The sequence below is a fragment of the Nyctereutes procyonoides genome, unplaced genomic scaffold, assembly GCF_905146905.1.
Source record: "Nyctereutes procyonoides isolate TBG_1078 unplaced genomic scaffold, NYPRO_anot_genome, whole genome shotgun sequence".
Taxonomy (NCBI): Eukaryota; Metazoa; Chordata; class Mammalia; order Carnivora; family Canidae; genus Nyctereutes; species Nyctereutes procyonoides.
The window spans coordinates 2,595,010-2,611,343 of NW_026575041.1; the positions used below are offsets into that span (position 1 = coordinate 2,595,010).

At 39.8% G+C, this 16,334-nt stretch overlaps 1 long non-coding RNA gene across 1 annotated transcript; it reads right to left on the bottom strand.

Moving 5' to 3' along the window:
• Positions 1–62: 62 nt before the first annotated feature.
• LOC129506817 (uncharacterized) lies at positions 63–15,984 on the bottom strand. The gene is made up of 3 exons (XR_008663865.1): positions 15,890–15,984; positions 15,407–15,557; positions 63–866 (listed from the first exon to the last, which is right to left on the bottom strand). It is a non-coding gene; the product is annotated as an uncharacterized LOC129506817 (long non-coding RNA).
• Positions 15,985–16,334: the final 350 nt, after the last annotated feature.

The following is a 16,334-nucleotide window of genomic DNA, read 5'->3' on the forward strand; positions in this document are numbered from 1 at the left end:
AGATCTATTTATTGATATGAAAAGCTATTCATAACTTATTCTCGAGGGAAACAAATTGGTTACAGAACAGCATGTTTATAATGGTACAATTTGTGATATTTGAAACGATATTCTATAAGCACAGATTTCAGGAAAGAGGTTCCCCAAAATATTATTAGTGATTATCTTGGAAGAAAGGGTGTCAGATACCAAATAATTTTTATTTTCTTATTGCCTGAATTGTTTAACGAGAGCACATAGTTTTTTTTAAATTATAAGACTTTTTCAAAAAAATATAATTTCCGGGCAGCCCAGGTGGCTCAGCGGTTTAGGGCCGCCTTCGGCCCAGGGCATGATCCTGGAGTCCAGGGATGGAGTCCCACATTGAGCTCCCTGTGTGGAGCCTGCTTCTCCCTCTGCCTGTGTCTCTGCCTCTCTCTCTCTCTCTCTCTCTCTCTCTCTCTCTCTGTCTCTCATGAATAAATAAATAAAATCTTAAAAAAAAAAAAAAAGTAATATCCAAATCCAACAACCATACTTTGCTGACTAAAAGCTTACCGCAGCTTCCTACTGCCCTCAGTGGTACTCCAGGATGAGGCCTGTCTGGTTTTTCTATGAGCTCAACAGTTCCACTGTTAAAACAAATAATGATGGTAACTTAAAATTCATAAAAGACCATTAATTCAGTAGAAAGAAAGTTCTCTATTTTCTTCATATATTTTCAAATTTTTCCTTTCTGGTCTTTCCACGGCCATTTCCTCCTTTTCTTCTCATTCTTGAAACTCAAGCCAAAGCCCTACCTTCCCTAGAACATATTTTAGGCACATTGATCTTCCTTGTATCTGAATTCTTATAGTACTGGTTTTTAATCTGTGGGCCAGAGATCCCTGTGGAGACAAGGAATGAGAAGGGAAGAACAGAGTTATTGTAAAGAGTCCACAAAGCTCTATTTAAACAAAATATTGTCTATAGAATAAGTAAGTCTTATACTTAAAAGTTTTCCTCCTTCTGTGTCTAGCTCTCCTAGCATATGGAATATGGCATCAGATGATCTCTGTTGTAGCATAAGTCCTGTATTCAATTATAGTATTTTAGATTTTATATGTCATTATTCCTTGGTGTTCTGAACACCAGAACCGTCAAGCTCCACTAGTTAGCTCCCTGGCGAACCTCAGGCCTACCTGAGAAAGGCCAGTTTCCCTATAGCAGAGGTGAATATGGTCCACAGCCCTGCTGCAGCCAGTCTCTTCACCTTCACTCTTCCTACTCTAGTTACACTCTTATTCTTATGACTCACTTTCCCAAAGTATATCAGGCACTGTCATTTTCAAACTGCCTGTCTTGTTTTTCAACCTATTAGAGCAGCCTTAAAATCCCAATCCCTATCCCCTGCCAAACCTCCTCTAGCCCCTCTGCTCCCTTTTCTGAGAAGAATAAGAAACATGTCTGTAACATATTGGCTATGTGACAGCCAAGTCCCTTCCCCTCTCTAAGTGTTACATTGGCCATGCCCTCTTCTAACCCTCTTTTATTCCCTCTCCTCCTTTTTCCCCACTTCTCCTACTAGCAGAAAGTGGGGGCTAGGTGAAGGTCAGAATTAGAAGGGGTCTGACCTGGCAGTCAAGTAAAGCATTAATCAGAATTAGGGGCATAGGTATGAAGTTTTCCAGACTAGGAATCTGGGAATCAGATCCAAAGTCAGACCTTGCCATGAACATGCTGGGTGACCTTTAGTAGGTGTCTCAACTTTTCTGAATCTCCGTGTTTACATCTGTAAAATGGAAAGAAGGATTCCTGCCCTGTCACCTCAAAAAGATTAGGAGAATGCAATAAAGCAATGAGTATGAAAGTGCTTTGAAGACGTAAAGTGGAATTTATGGTCCAAACCCTCATCTAACTTGAGAATTCTCTTTCAAAATCCCTTCCAAGTGTTGGCATATAAACTATTTACTTAATATTATGCCATTATTAATGAACATAATAAAGTATTTCAGGAATCAATCCTATTAAGTCAGTTTTATTCCTTGATAAATTTTCTATATAGCACAGTGAAACAATTTCTAACTTTTTAAGATTTTTTTCTTACTGAATTTTCATCAAGATACCTTCTTTTCTCTATCAATTTTACAAGACAGGTTAGATTCATCAGTTATCTTTTATCTTTATCAATTTTTACTGATGATTGCTTCAGCTATTTTGAAGTTTCTAGTCATGATTTCCACCAATTCCACCTTTTCCTGGAAGAGATTTGAGCCATTGTCATTTTTATTTTGTGTTGATTATCTCCACCAAGTGGAATTTTCCCAGGGGTCAACTTTGCAATGTTTAATGTTACCAACAAAGACGGGATCATTCAGTTTGCTTTTCCATCCATAATAAATTTTTACCACATGTAGTTGTAGCCATTGTCGGTTTTATTTTGTGTTGATTATTCCTACCACATCTAATTTTTTTTTTCTCTGCAACCCACCCCAAACAATCTCAGGGAAAAAATGACAGTGTCAAAACACTATCCTTTGCCTGTTATTATCTGATTCACTGAGACTGTGAATGGTTTTGTATCAACTATATTAATGAGTTTGTTTGAGCTCTCTTTTTCTCTCAAAGCATCTCTTTAAGAGCATTGGCCCATATATGTGAGCTGGACTATTACTTTAAGAATTGCTTTAAAAGAAAAAAAAGAATTGCTTTAGGGGCACCTGAGTGACTCAGCTGGTTAAGCCACTGACTCCGTTTCAGCTCAGGTCATGATCTCAGGAGCCTGGGATCAAGCCTGATGTTGGTTTGGGTTCTGTGCTTTGTGGGGTGGCCGCTACAAAATTCTCTCTCCCTCTCCTTCTGCGCCTCTCCCCGCTTGCTTGCTCTTTCTCTCTCAAATAAATAAATCTTTTTTAAAAAATTGCTTTAGAATTGCAGGAAAATGGACATTAGAGATAATGTTAGGAGAACCAGTCTTTAATGAGCCAGGTGATGTGCTGGTATCTAACTAAGATCCATTATCTCAATTAGTCATTCAACCTAAATTTCCTCCACATGCCCACTTTGGAGTAGAGAAAAATGAGACCCAGATTGAGGAAGATAAACCAGATTAGGATCAGAAACCAAGCACTGATTTAACACCCAGTGCAATTTGAATGTTTATAAGTTACAAAGTTATGCAATTTAATTTTTAAACTTTTGCAATCATCTCAATGAAAAATTAAATTACAATATTTGAGCTTAGCTAAGATAAACAAGAGAAATACATAAATATAAACAAAGCATTCTCAAAGAGCTTTTTGTAAATTAAAAATAGAATTACCATATGATCCAGTAATTCCACTACTGAGTATTTAGCCAAAGAAAACAAAAACACCAATTCAAAATGATAGATGCACCCTTATGTTTATTGCAGCATTATCTACAATAACCAAAATATGGAAGCAGCCCAAGTGTCCATTGATAGATGAATGGATAAAGAAAATGCGGTATCGGGATGCCTGGGGGGCTCAGGGTGTGATCCTGGAGTCTGGGATTGAGTCCCACATCAGGCTCCCTGCATGGAGCCTGCTTCTCCCTCTGCCTATGTCTCTGCCTCTGTCTCTCATGAATAAATAAATAAAATCTTTAAAAAGAAATAAAATCTTAGGAGAAAGAAAGAAAAGAAAGAAAGAAAGAAAGAAAGAAAGAAAGAAAGAAAGAAAGAAAGAAAGAAAGAAAGAAAGAAAGAAAGAAAGAGAAAGAAAAAGAAAGAAAGAGAAGAAAAAATGTGGCATATATACACAATGGAATATTAGCCATAAAAGAATGAAATCTTGCCATTTACAAGAACATGGATGGATCTAGAAAGTATTATGCTAAGTGAAATAAGTCAGAAAAAGAAATACTAAAAAAAAAGAAAAAGAAATACTGTATGATTCCACTGATATGTGGAATTTAAGAAACAAACAAAAAAACAGACTCTTAACTATAGAGAACAAACTGATGGTCACCAGAGGGGAAGTGGGTAGGGGATGGGTGAAGTAGGTGAAGGGAATTAAGAGTACATTTACTGTGATGAGCATTGAGTAATACACAATCATTGAATGACCATATTGTACACCTGAAATCAATATAACATTGTATGTTAATTATACTAGGATTGAAGATTTTAAAAAAGTTTTGTGACAGCAAGTGAGAGAGTGTGAAAATGTGTAAATTATCAAACACTGGGCAAATGGAAGTTACTGCCGTTTGTAATGAAGGCTGTTATATAAACCTGTTATGCACCTCGACAGAGTGCTAGAAAATGAAGAACATAATAACATTCAATAGATGGGTATCAGATGACCATCCTAAAATTCTATTCTAACAACCAGTATTAGAGGAATAAGATTGCTTCCTATCTATCTTTTAAGACCCAATTCAGACATCAGGAAGCTTCTCCTGACCCCTGGTTAGGTTAGAAGCCTACTGGGTTCCCACAGACTGTTCACACCATATGTTCACTGTCTGTTTACTCTCCTCAAGGACAAAGACCAAGGTGGTCTGGTTCATCTCTGTGGCCCACCTTAATTAGTTCAGCCTTGGGCTTCTGACACTGTAAGGCTTCAGTAAATAGTGATTGAATGAATGAATAAATCATCGGCTGGCTCAATTGTTAGAGCCATGCAACTCTTGATCTCAGGGTTGTAAGTTTGAGCTCCACAGTAGGTATAGAGAGCACTTAAAAATAAAATATAGAACAAAACAAAACAAAAACAAAACCAGAGCACCTGGGTGGCTCAGTGGGTTAAGGGCCTGCCTTAGGCTCAGGTCATGGTCCAGGGTCCTAGGATTAAGCCCTGCAACAGGCTCCCTGCTCAGTGGCAAGTCTGCTTCTCCCTTTTCCTCTCCCTCTTCCTCTGTGATCTCTCTGGCTGTCTCGCCTCTCTTTCAAATAAATAAAATCTTTTTTTAAATATAAAAATAAACTAAGAAAGTTTATTTTTTTAATTAATTAACATGACAAGTATATAGACTATATAATCAATCAAAATTACAAGGAAAATAAAGCTGGGGAAAAAGTTTTTCTATAGGACAACGGAAGGGACACCTGGGTGGCTCAGCGGTTGGGCGTCTGCCTTTGGCTCAGGGTGTGATCCTGGGATTCTGGATCAAGTCCCACATTGGGCTCCCTGTGGGAAGCCTGCTTCCCCCTCTGCCTATGTCTCTGCCTCTCTCTCTCTCTCTCTCTCTCTCTGTCTTTCATGAATAAATAAATAAATCTTTAAAAAAAAAAAAAGGACAAGGGAAAAGTGCACATTAAATAAAATTAAGGGCAAAGGTAAATCACAAATGAAACTGCACAAACTGATTACAGCTCCCAAAGCTTCCATGCAGCAGCAGGCAGTTGGAGGAAAGAGCCTTGACATCCTGGGTTCAGATCCTAACTCAACCAGAATTGGGTGTCAAGTCACTTCCCCTTTTATACCTGTTTTCTAATCCATAAAAAGGCTTACCTTGCAGAACCCCAGGGCAGTTAAAATAATTCATTAAGATACCAGATGTTTTGCATGCTCTGAAAAGCTGACCAAAGTAAGGATTGTTATTGACAAAGATCAGAAGAAGAAGTTTACATTTAGGAGGATCCTTTACATAAAGCTGCTCAAGTTCACAAACTTAAAAAAAAAAAAAAAGAAAGAAAGAAAGCATTCCAATTATAGTGGGATAAACTGTATTTCCCAAAAAGATAGTCCAAGTTTTAACCCTCATACCTGTAAATGTGATCTTACTAGAAAATAGAATCTTGAAAAAAAGAAAATAGAATCTTGACTATTGGGGTGCGTGGGTGGCTCAGTTGGTTAAGTGTCAGACTCTTGATTTCGGCTCAGGTCACGATCTCAGGGTCATAGGATCAAGCCCCATATTGGGCTCCATGCTTGGAGGGGAGTCTGCTTGAGATTCTCTCTCTCCCTTTCCCTCTGCCATTTCCCCTTCTCTAAAATAATAAATAAATCCTTTGGGAAAAAAAATACTAGTATCTTGGCTGTTAAAAATCTTTTTTTTTAATTTCATCCACTTATTTGAAAGAGAACAGAGAGAGAGTGGACAGGGGGAAGCAGACTCCTCACTGAGCAGGGAGCTCAATATGGGGCTCGATACCAGCACCCAGGATCATGACCTGAGCCAAAGGCAGATGCTTAATCAAATGAGCCACCCAGGTGCCACTGTTAAAAATCTTAAGATGAGATCTGTCCTGGACTTAGGGGGGCCCTAAATCCAATGAGCAGAGCTGTCTTTATGAGAGGAAAGAAAAGATATTTGAGATACAGAGACGCTAAATGGGAAGGCCATGTGAAGACAGAAGCAGAGATTAGTCACGCAGCCACAGGCTAAGGAACACCGAGGACTGCTGGCAGCCACTGGCAGCTAGGAGGGAGGCATAGAAGGATTCTCCCTCAGCCTCCAAGAGGAACCAACCTTGCTAACACCCTGATTCCAGAGATCTGGCCTCTCAACTGTGAGAGAATACATTTCTGTTGTTTCAAGCTGCCAGCTTGCAGTAATTTGTTAAGGCAGTAATTTGCAGTAATTTGTTAAGGCAGCCTTAGAGGCCAAATATACCAGTTAAACTGGAAACCCAGGTAATCAGGTAATTAGCAAATATTCTGAGACCCCCAAATATACTTCTTCAAAAGAGTATATTTTGGGAAATGTTTATCAGTTTGATTTAATTTGTCATCTCCAACAGCAGCTATGGAAGATTTGTGTTAACCATTCATTGTCTTCGAATCTGTGCCATTTCTCTTTGCTCTTTGTAACTCTTATTTCTCTTAAAAAATATATTTTACTTATTTGTTCATGAGAGACATACACAGAGAGAGGCAGAGACATAGGCAGAGGGAGAAGCAGGCTTCCTGCGGGGGGCCCGATGCAAAACTGGATCCCAAGACCCCGGGATCACAACCAGAGCCAAAGGCAGACACTCAACCACTGAGCCACCCAGGTGGCTCTTGACCTGTCTTACTTACTTACTCTTAGCTCTTGACCTGTCTCCTGGGGGGCCCATACTTCGAATGAGTGGGAAGAACTCTGTTGTCATATGAAGTACACAGACCTAGGAGACCAGACCTGGGTTAATATCCCAGCTCAGTCACTTAAAGGCCACAACACTGGGAAAAACATTTGTCCTTGTTGAGCCTCCGTGTCCTCCACTATAGGATGTGACTAATATCATCCCCTCTATAGGTGAAATGAGCTAATTCATGGAATATATATGTTTCATAATTTTGCCTTGTTCAGAGGGCAATAGAGATCTTTTCTTCTTTTCCTTTGGGTGATGTTTGGATAGTGGAGGAAGGGAAAAGAAGGAGCCCTCAAAATTCACTTCCATTAGAAGGTGAGAAAGCTTTCTAGAAAAAGGATAAACAAAAGTACTTCTTTTATTTGCAGAGGAGCTGAGGTTCCTCTTGGTGGGGCCTGTGGACCCCCATTGAAGAGGGGCAGTGTTGGATACTTATTCATTGTTCATTGAGCATAGGATACTGACCCAAATCTTTTGCTCAGCCTAGGGGAATACAGTTACATCTCAGTGGTCAGCACCATACTGGAAGGAAGCAAGGGACTGTGGGAACCTAGAGGGAAAGCCTAACCCAGGCCAAGAGGTCAAGTGTAAGCACAGGGTCACCACCCTGCAGATTCTCCTCAAGACATTCTAAGCTCCAGGAGTTTCCAGGATTTTTTTTAAAGATTTTTTTTACATATATATTCGTGATAGACACACACACACACACGCAAGCAGAGGTATAGGCAGAGGGAGAAGCAGGCTCCCAGCAAGGAGCCAATACGGGACTAGATCCCAGGACCGTGGGATCACAACCTGAGCTGAAGGCAGACTCTCAACCACTGAGCCACCCAACTGCCCCTCCAGAATTTTTATGTAGTTTACAGCTGTGTCTCCAGCACAGCAACAGTGTCAGGCACGTAGTAATCATTCAGTAATATTTGTCACGTGAACGAATATAAATTAAGCCACATTGCACGGGACTTCCTGCCCCTACAAAGCCCTTCCAACTGTTCACCCCCACAGGTATAATCTTATATTCATTCATTCATTCATTCATTCATTCATTCACCAGGCTTTTCCTGAAGACCCACCATCTGCCAGACATGATATCAGATTCTAGGTTATAAGTAGTATGCCAAACAGATAAGATTTCATGAAATTCACAGTCTAAGAGGACAAAAGATGTTCCCCATGTAATCCCCAGGATCTCTCTACCCTGGCCTCACTCCTCTGTGCCCTATTTTGATGTCCCCTTAGCTCAGCCTCAGGTCCCAGAGAAGCACCACATACCATTCAGGAGAGGAGGGATGGGTCCTCTCCCCAGCCCTGTGCTGTCCACAGTCCCCTGAGCCCCAAGCAGTCAGAGCTGTCATACCAGAGGCCTCAGTGAAACTTTCTCCAGCTTCTGACTCCATAAAGATCATCAGCAAAGCCAAGCCCCTTGCGTTGCCAAAGAAATAAGGCTGCTCCACACAGTAACTCCTGCAATGGCTGGCTGCCTGAGGTTTGGGTGGAAGAGCAGCCAAGAGAGGGGTCACTGGCCCTCTAGCTATCAAATTCCATTCTGGACTGAGTTCCTCTGGGAAAGTTTACTAAAGCAGAAACCCTTGAATTATACCGTAAAGGATGAGGAGGAACTGAGCAGATAATGAAGGAGCCTGTAGAGGAAGTGTCCCCTGAGCTCAGGGAAACTTAAGTCAGGGGTTCTCAATCTTGTTTTTGCCATGGACCCTTTAGGCAGACTGGTGAAGCCTGTGAAGCGCCTCTCAAAATAAAGATTTTTACATGCATGACATAAAATACAAGAATTGGGGACAGCTGGGTGGCTCAGTGGTTGAGTGTCTGCCTTTGGCTCAGGTTGTGATCCCGGGCTCCTGGGATGGAGTCCTGCACGGGGCTACCTGCAGGGAGCCTGCCTCTCCCTTTACCTGTCTCTGCCTCTCTCTGTGTCTCTCATGAATAAATAAATAAAGTCTTAAAAAAAAAAAAGGTACAAGAATTACAAAAGAAACCATTTATACTGAAATACGGTTATCAAAATATTTTAAAATCTCATCAGTAATATATATTCATTAACAAATTAAATAATGAGATCTCACCACCTGTCTAATAACTGCACAATTTCAAAGTGGTGATGAACACAAACAATATTTCAAGATGTTTTGCAACAACTGTAATGTGATAGGGGAACATCTGTAATTTCTGTTGATGACAAAGTCACAAATACCGCTAATTCTACTGTGGTTTGTTACTTATATTCAAAATGGAAAGAAAAGCTAATTTCTGTAAAGATTAAAGCATATAAAATATAGCTCTCCCAGGGTGACTGGGTGGCTCAGTTGGTAAGTGCCCAACTCTCGATCTCAGTTCAGGCCCTGATCTTGGCTAAGTCTTGATCTCAGGGTTGTGAGTTTAAGCCCCAAGTTGGGCTCTATACTGGGTATGAAGCTTACTTTAAAAAAGAATGTAGCTCTTCCATCCAAGATCACAGCCCATTGGCCTCTCAGGCCCAGGTTAGGAACCTGTGTCCCAAATAGTTGGACTAGAGCATAGAGTATGTAGGAAGGGGTGACAAAGACTGGAGGTTTGTGTCTGTGATACGAATTTTTAATGGAGGGTGGGGTTGAAAAGGTAATGGGATGCAGTTGGCAGAGACTAACAAGCCAGACAGAATTGAATTCCAATTCCCCTCTGCATCTCCATCCTCACAAGCTGTGTGACCATGGGCAAGCTATTTCATCTTTCTGCAAAATGTGGATATTCACGTACCCCCCACCAGGCTGTTCTGAGAGTCTCCTGTAAATTTCTCTTCAACCCTACAACTCTGTATAGAGACAAGGATCTTCCATTTTGTTTGGTTTTATTTATTCACAACTGTATTGTTTTGGTTTCTTATGAAGGAGGAAGGTTCTAGAAAGGTTGGCAGGAGGCACTTATGGGTAGCAAGACCATTTAGGAAGTCTTCATATATTGTGGACAATCACACTTTGACAGTCTAAATTGCTTTCAAAGTCGAGAAATCTGTGCTCCTTCACCAAATCCATCCCTTCCAGTTCTCACATTTTCTTCTAGGCATTTTGTTTTCTCCTAAATGCTCTAGAAATATTCTAATCCTAACCTGGATCAATTAACAGGAAAACAAATTTGCTTCTCACCCAAGAGAGTCTGGTAGGCTATTTTCTGGAAAGGCCATGAAGGAGCCAATACCTTCAAGGGTAATGAAAGAGGAGATTCCCAGAACTAGGAAGGTCTGTGGCTTGGGACACATGTGTGGCCTGCTCTCTGGAAGTGAAGGAGGGACAGCATATGGTAAACAGAAGTACATTAGTATCCATTAAGCATGGGAGGAGACTCATGAAATATTTTTCTCTACAAAAGACCCGTGCAAGGGAAGGAGCCCATAAAATATAAGTTCTGAATTGGACTTAATTTGATTTAAATTGAATAAAGTAATATGTCATTTTTTACGTCCCTAACTTCGTGGAGTAAGATTCATACTCACTATATAATCAACAGAAAAAATAAAACTAACATCTAAATTGCACAGAGTGAAATTACTCGTTGACTAAAAATTGATGACAAAATCAAATAAGCTTATAAGCTTTCTTGGCAAAATGTAGATATGCGAAATTTATCCCAGGAAAAGTGAACTTCATAGAATATAGAAATAATGACCACAAAAGATAACTTACAATGGCAGAAGGTATAATTATTAAATTGTAATATGGATTTTTTAAATTGACTGATAGCACAAATCATCATTATGAAATTTATACAGAAAATTATTTTTCAGTTGAAGATAATTATAGCTCAATTTAAGTGAAAATGAATAAGTTGGAAATAGATTTAATAGCTGTGTAGAAAAATCAAAGATATTGAACTAACTTAATGTGATTTGTGCTGGGAAATATTTTCTCAGTGAAAAGTAATCAATATGATATAATTCCATCAAAAATCTGTACTCATAAATACAAAGACAAAAACATCCTTAGGGTTGGGGCACCTGGCTCGCTCCGTTGGTAGAGCATGTGACTCTTGATCTCTAGGTTGTGAATTTGAACCCCATGTTGGGTATAGAGATAAGTTAAAAATAAAAATATTTAGGGACACCTGGGTGGATCAGTCAGTTGAGCGGCCAACTCTTGATTTCAGCTCAGGTCATGATCTTGAGGTCGTGGGATCAAGCCCCATTGGGCTCTGCACTCAGAGGGGAGCCTGCTTGGGATTCTCTCTCTGCCTCTCCCTCTGCCCCTCCCCCCATATGCTCGCTCTCTCGCTCTCTCTCAAATAAATGAATAAATCCTTTTAAAAATAATAAAATAAAAATCTTTAAAAATAAAAAAATAAGGATTTTTTTAAATCCTTAGGGTCAAAGCAGGGGCCAAATATTCTCACCTCTCTACGAAAGGTCCTAGAGAGAAAAAAAAGTAGAAACAGTGGGCAAGACTTTGCTGACCTACATTTTATCAGGAAGATTTCCCTGATTCTTCCATCAAATTTTTATCAATAAAAAAAATTTCCTTGTGCAATTTCATTGTTGTTTTACTTTTTCTGTTGATTATGTAGTAGTCAGTGCCCATGTAGTATAGGCCCCTGCTTTGGGGGCCCCACTACTTAACATTCTCTTTGTCCATCCATTGCTCCATCTGTCCACTCAACAATTACCCACCAAACAAACACCTACTCTGTGATTCACAGCAGAGGAATCAAGCCAAACCCCTGCCCTCAAATAATTACAATTTTAATTATTTTTTTCCTAATCCTATATTCTCTTGTTATTTTATAAGGGAAGACCTTCCGCACAATGTTGAATAGAAGGGGTAATAGTGGGCACTCTTTTCTCATTCCCATCTCAGGAAAAGTTTTTTTTGGGGGGGGTTGTTTTGTCTTTTAAAAATTTTATTCATTTATTCATGAGAGACACAGAGAGAGAGAGAGAGGCACAGGCACAGGCAGAGAAAGAAGCAGGCTCCACATAGGGAACCTGATGCGAGACTCGATCCTGGGACCACAGGATCACGCCCTGGGCCAAAGGCAGACACCCAACCACTGAGCCATCCAGGCATTCATATTTTGTTTTTAAAGATTTTATTTATTTATTCATGAGAGACACACAGAGAGAGGCAGAGACATAGGCAGAGGGAGAAGCAGGCTCCTGACAGGGAGCCCAATGTGGAACTTGATCTCAGAACTCTGGGATCATGACCTGAGCCAAAGGTAGATGCTCAATCACTGTGCCATCCAGGTATCCCTCATGAAAAGGTTTTTATGATGTTGGTAAGTATGATGTTGGACATAGGTTTTTGGTCATGTCCTTCATCAGATAAAGGAAATTCCCTTCTGTTCTTAGTTTGAAAGGATTTTATCATAAATGGTTGATGACTTTTATAAAATAATTGTTCTACATCTCTTGAGATGATTTTATGGTTTTCTTAACGTTAGTCTGTTAAAGTGGTGAATTATTATTGATTAATTTTCAAATGTCAAATCAACTTTGTATCCCTGGAGTTAGTAGAACTTAGTCGTGGAATATTATCATACTTTTAGATCTTTTGGTTTGGTTTGCTGATATTTTGTTTAGAATTTTTGCATCTTTGTTTGACCTATAGTTTTCCTTCCTCATAATGCCCCTGTTAGGTTTTTGGATCTAGGTAATTCTGATCACACAAAATAAATTGAGAAGTACTTCTACTTTTTCTGTTCACTGGAAGCATTTGGACCTGGAATTTTCTTTCTTTTGTTTTTTTTTTAAGAATTTTATTTTATTTTAAAGACTTTATTTGAGAGAGAAAGAGAGAGAGAGAGAGAGAGAGAGAGAGAGAGAGAGCGAGCTGGAGTTTTCTTTGTGGAAAGATTTTTTAAAATAAAAAATTAAATTTATTTAGTAGAAACAGGACTATTCAGTCTTCCTATTTCTTCTTGTGTCCGTTTTGATAGGCTATGTTTTTCTAGTTATCTATTCATGTCATCTGAACTTCAAGTTTGTTGAGATATAGTTATTTACAATATGCTCTTTTTGATTCATGTAGGATCTGTAGTGATGGTACTCTACATGATAATTGTGTCTCCTCTTTTTATCCTTCATCTGTCTGGTGAAAAGTTTATCAATTTTAGTAGTTTTATCAGAGAATTAACTCTTGGTTCTTTTTTTTTTTTTTTTTTTTTTTTTTTTTTATGATAGTCACACACACAGAGAGAGAGAGGCAGAGACACAGGCAGAGGGAGAAGCAGGCTCCATGCACCAGGAGCCCGACGTGGGATTCGATCCCGGGTCTCCAGGATCGTGCCCTGGGCCAAAGGCAGGCGCCAAACCGCTGCGCCACCCAGGGATCCCAACTCTTGGTTCTTTAAATCCTCTCTTTAATATCTTCATTTTCTTGTTCCTTTTTTTAAAAAAATATTTTATTTATTTGAGAAAGAGCAAGAGCATGAGCAGAGGCAGAGACAGAGGGAGAGGGAGAAGCAGAATCCCCACTAAGCAAGGAGCCTGATGCATGGCTTGATCCCAGGACCCTCGGATCATGACTTGAGCCAAAGGCAGATGTTCAACCAACTGAGACACCCAGTGCCCTCATATCTTTATTTTCTATTTTATTAACTTATTCTGTCAACCTTATTATTTTCTTCCTTTACTTTATTTGGATTTAATTTCTGGATGTTTTCCCTAACTACTTAAGGTAGATTTTTATATAGCTGATTTTCAGCCATTAAAAAGTACATACTCGGGATCCCTGGGTGGCGCAGCGGTTTGGCGCCTGCCTTTGGCCCAGGGCGCGATCCTGGAGACCCGGGATCGAATCCCACATCGGGCTCCCGGTGCATGGAGCCTGCTTCTCCCTCTGCCTATGTCTCTGCCTCTCTCTCTCTCTCTCTCTCTCTCTCTGTGACTATCATAAATAAATAAAAATTTAGAAAAAAAAAGTACATACTCGTTTAAAGCCCCACATTTCACTCTAAACATGGCTTCAGCTACATTCTATAAGTTTTAACATATTATATTTTCATTATCATTTGAATCAAATATTTTTGACTTTCTATTGTAATTTCTTTTTTTACCTTTGGGTTGTTTACTAGTGTGCTGTTCAATTTCCAAATATTTTGGGATCTCCAAGTTTTCTTTTTGTTTGATGATTAACATAATCCAACTGTGGTCATTGAACATACACTATATAATTTTTGACTCTTTGAAATTTGGTTAGACTTACATTATGGCTGAGCATATCAATAAATATTTGATGTGCACTTGAAAAGAATATTTATTCTATAGTTATTGGACCCAGTGTTCTATTATGTCAATTGGGTCAAAATTTTGAAGCATGTTAGTCAAACTTCCTGTGTCCTTATTGATGTTTTTATTTTGCATATTCTTAAGTTTTTTTTTAATTTATTCAGAGGCAGAGAGAGAGAGAGAGAGAGAGGCAGGAAGAGAGACAGAGACACAGGCAGAGGGAGAAGCAGGCTCCATGCAGGGAGCCCAACGTGGGACTTGATCCCAGGTCTCCAGGATCACACCCCAGGCTGCAGGCGGCGCTAAACCGCTGCGCTGCGCCACCGGTGCTGCCCTTATTTTGCATATTCTATCAGTTACTGAGAGAGTTGTATTAAAACATCCCAGCTAAATGGATTTATCTATTTCTTCTTGAGAAATAGACCCTGCCCTAGAGGTTCTCACAGTCAGGTATGAGGACTATAATACACAATAACTGTGGTTCTGTGTCTAGAATTCTAGCAGAGAGAAAACCAGGGAACGCCCAATATTTTGGTCATACTGAACTCCTGGAAGTTCCCTAAATACAGATTTTGTTTCTCCCTACAAGAATTTTGTCTAAACCATGTGTCACAAACTCAAATGCCACATTTGAAAGGGATAGGGACAATATAAAATGAAAAGAGAACTTTAGATTCCTTAGCTTGTACAATAGTTTAGGAAATGGGCTGAAACAATTACTCAGATGCAAACACGGGCCACCTTTTATGAGAAAGGAAGGATGACTCAGAGGACAGAACTAAGACCCACAGAGAAGTATTCCTAAGTTTGATCTGAATCATGGAGCTGCTTGACTTCAGAATCAATGCATGCCCTGCTTGATTTCAGAATTGCTATGGACCAGTGACTCCTGTGTATCTGTTTCTTCTCTATTTGAGCAGGAGGGTCCATAGCAGTTAGGGGAGTCTGCTTCTCCCACTCTCTCTGATCCTCCTCCTGCTTGTGCCCTCTCTCTCACATACACTCTTTCTCTCAAATAAGTAAAATCTATTTTTAAAAATGTATCTATTTACATCAGAGAGGATTATTGTTATGGCAGTTGAACTTACATCATCACTAATACAAAGCCATCCCTTTGAGTGAGCCATTTCATGAGCATCATCACATATCCCACCCTTTACCTGGCTATCTCCCACTCATCCTCGAGGACTTACCTCAGATATTTCCATCTCTAAGAAGCATCTTGTTCGCAGGGACAGAGAGACCCTGTGTTTTCCTCTGTAGAAACTGATCACTCTGAACAGAGACTGGCTATGTCCATGTGTGCCTTCTGTGGCAGATGATGAACTCCTTAAAGGCAGGACCCTACACACCGAGCCAGGCATGGGACAAGTAGGGAGAGTGAGTGAGTGTTTTATGAATGATTTAATGAGTTTGGATGCAGCCTCTCACCCCTTGGTGAATTTTGAGGGCCTCTGTGAAATGGAACTCCTGTCCCCTTAAAGAGACCTTAAAGGAAGACTCAAAGGACCCCGGAGAACTCTTTTGTTAGGCCCACAACCAACTCAGAAGACAGACACCTTTTAAGGGGACTTTCAGGAAAGTTTTAGGGATTCATGGTTTTATTGTTTATAGGTGTCAAGCAACAGAAACATGACAAAAATTTCTGGCTGATTAAAAGAATGTGGGAGGCGCACCTGAGTAGCTCAGTCCATTAAACATTCAATTCTTGGTCTCAGTTCAGGTCTTGATCTCACAGCTGTGACTTCACGCCCCACACTGGGCTCCAGGTGGGCATGGAGCCAACTTAAACAAACAAAAGAAATGGGAATAAGCCCATGAAAAGATGCTCAATACCATTAGTTGTTAGGGAAATGCAAATCAAAACCACGATGAAATACTTCAAACTCACTGGAATGACTAGTAATCTAAAAGACAGAAAATTTTGCCAAAAGTGTTGGCAAAGATGTAGAGAAATTAGAAACCCCATACATTACTGGTAGGAATGTAAAATGGTGTAGCTGCTTTGGAAAACAGATTGGCGGGTCCTCATAATTAAACATAGAGGTGCCATATGACCCAGAAATTACACTCCTAGGTATATATCCAAGAGTAAAATATATATCCACACAAGAATATGTA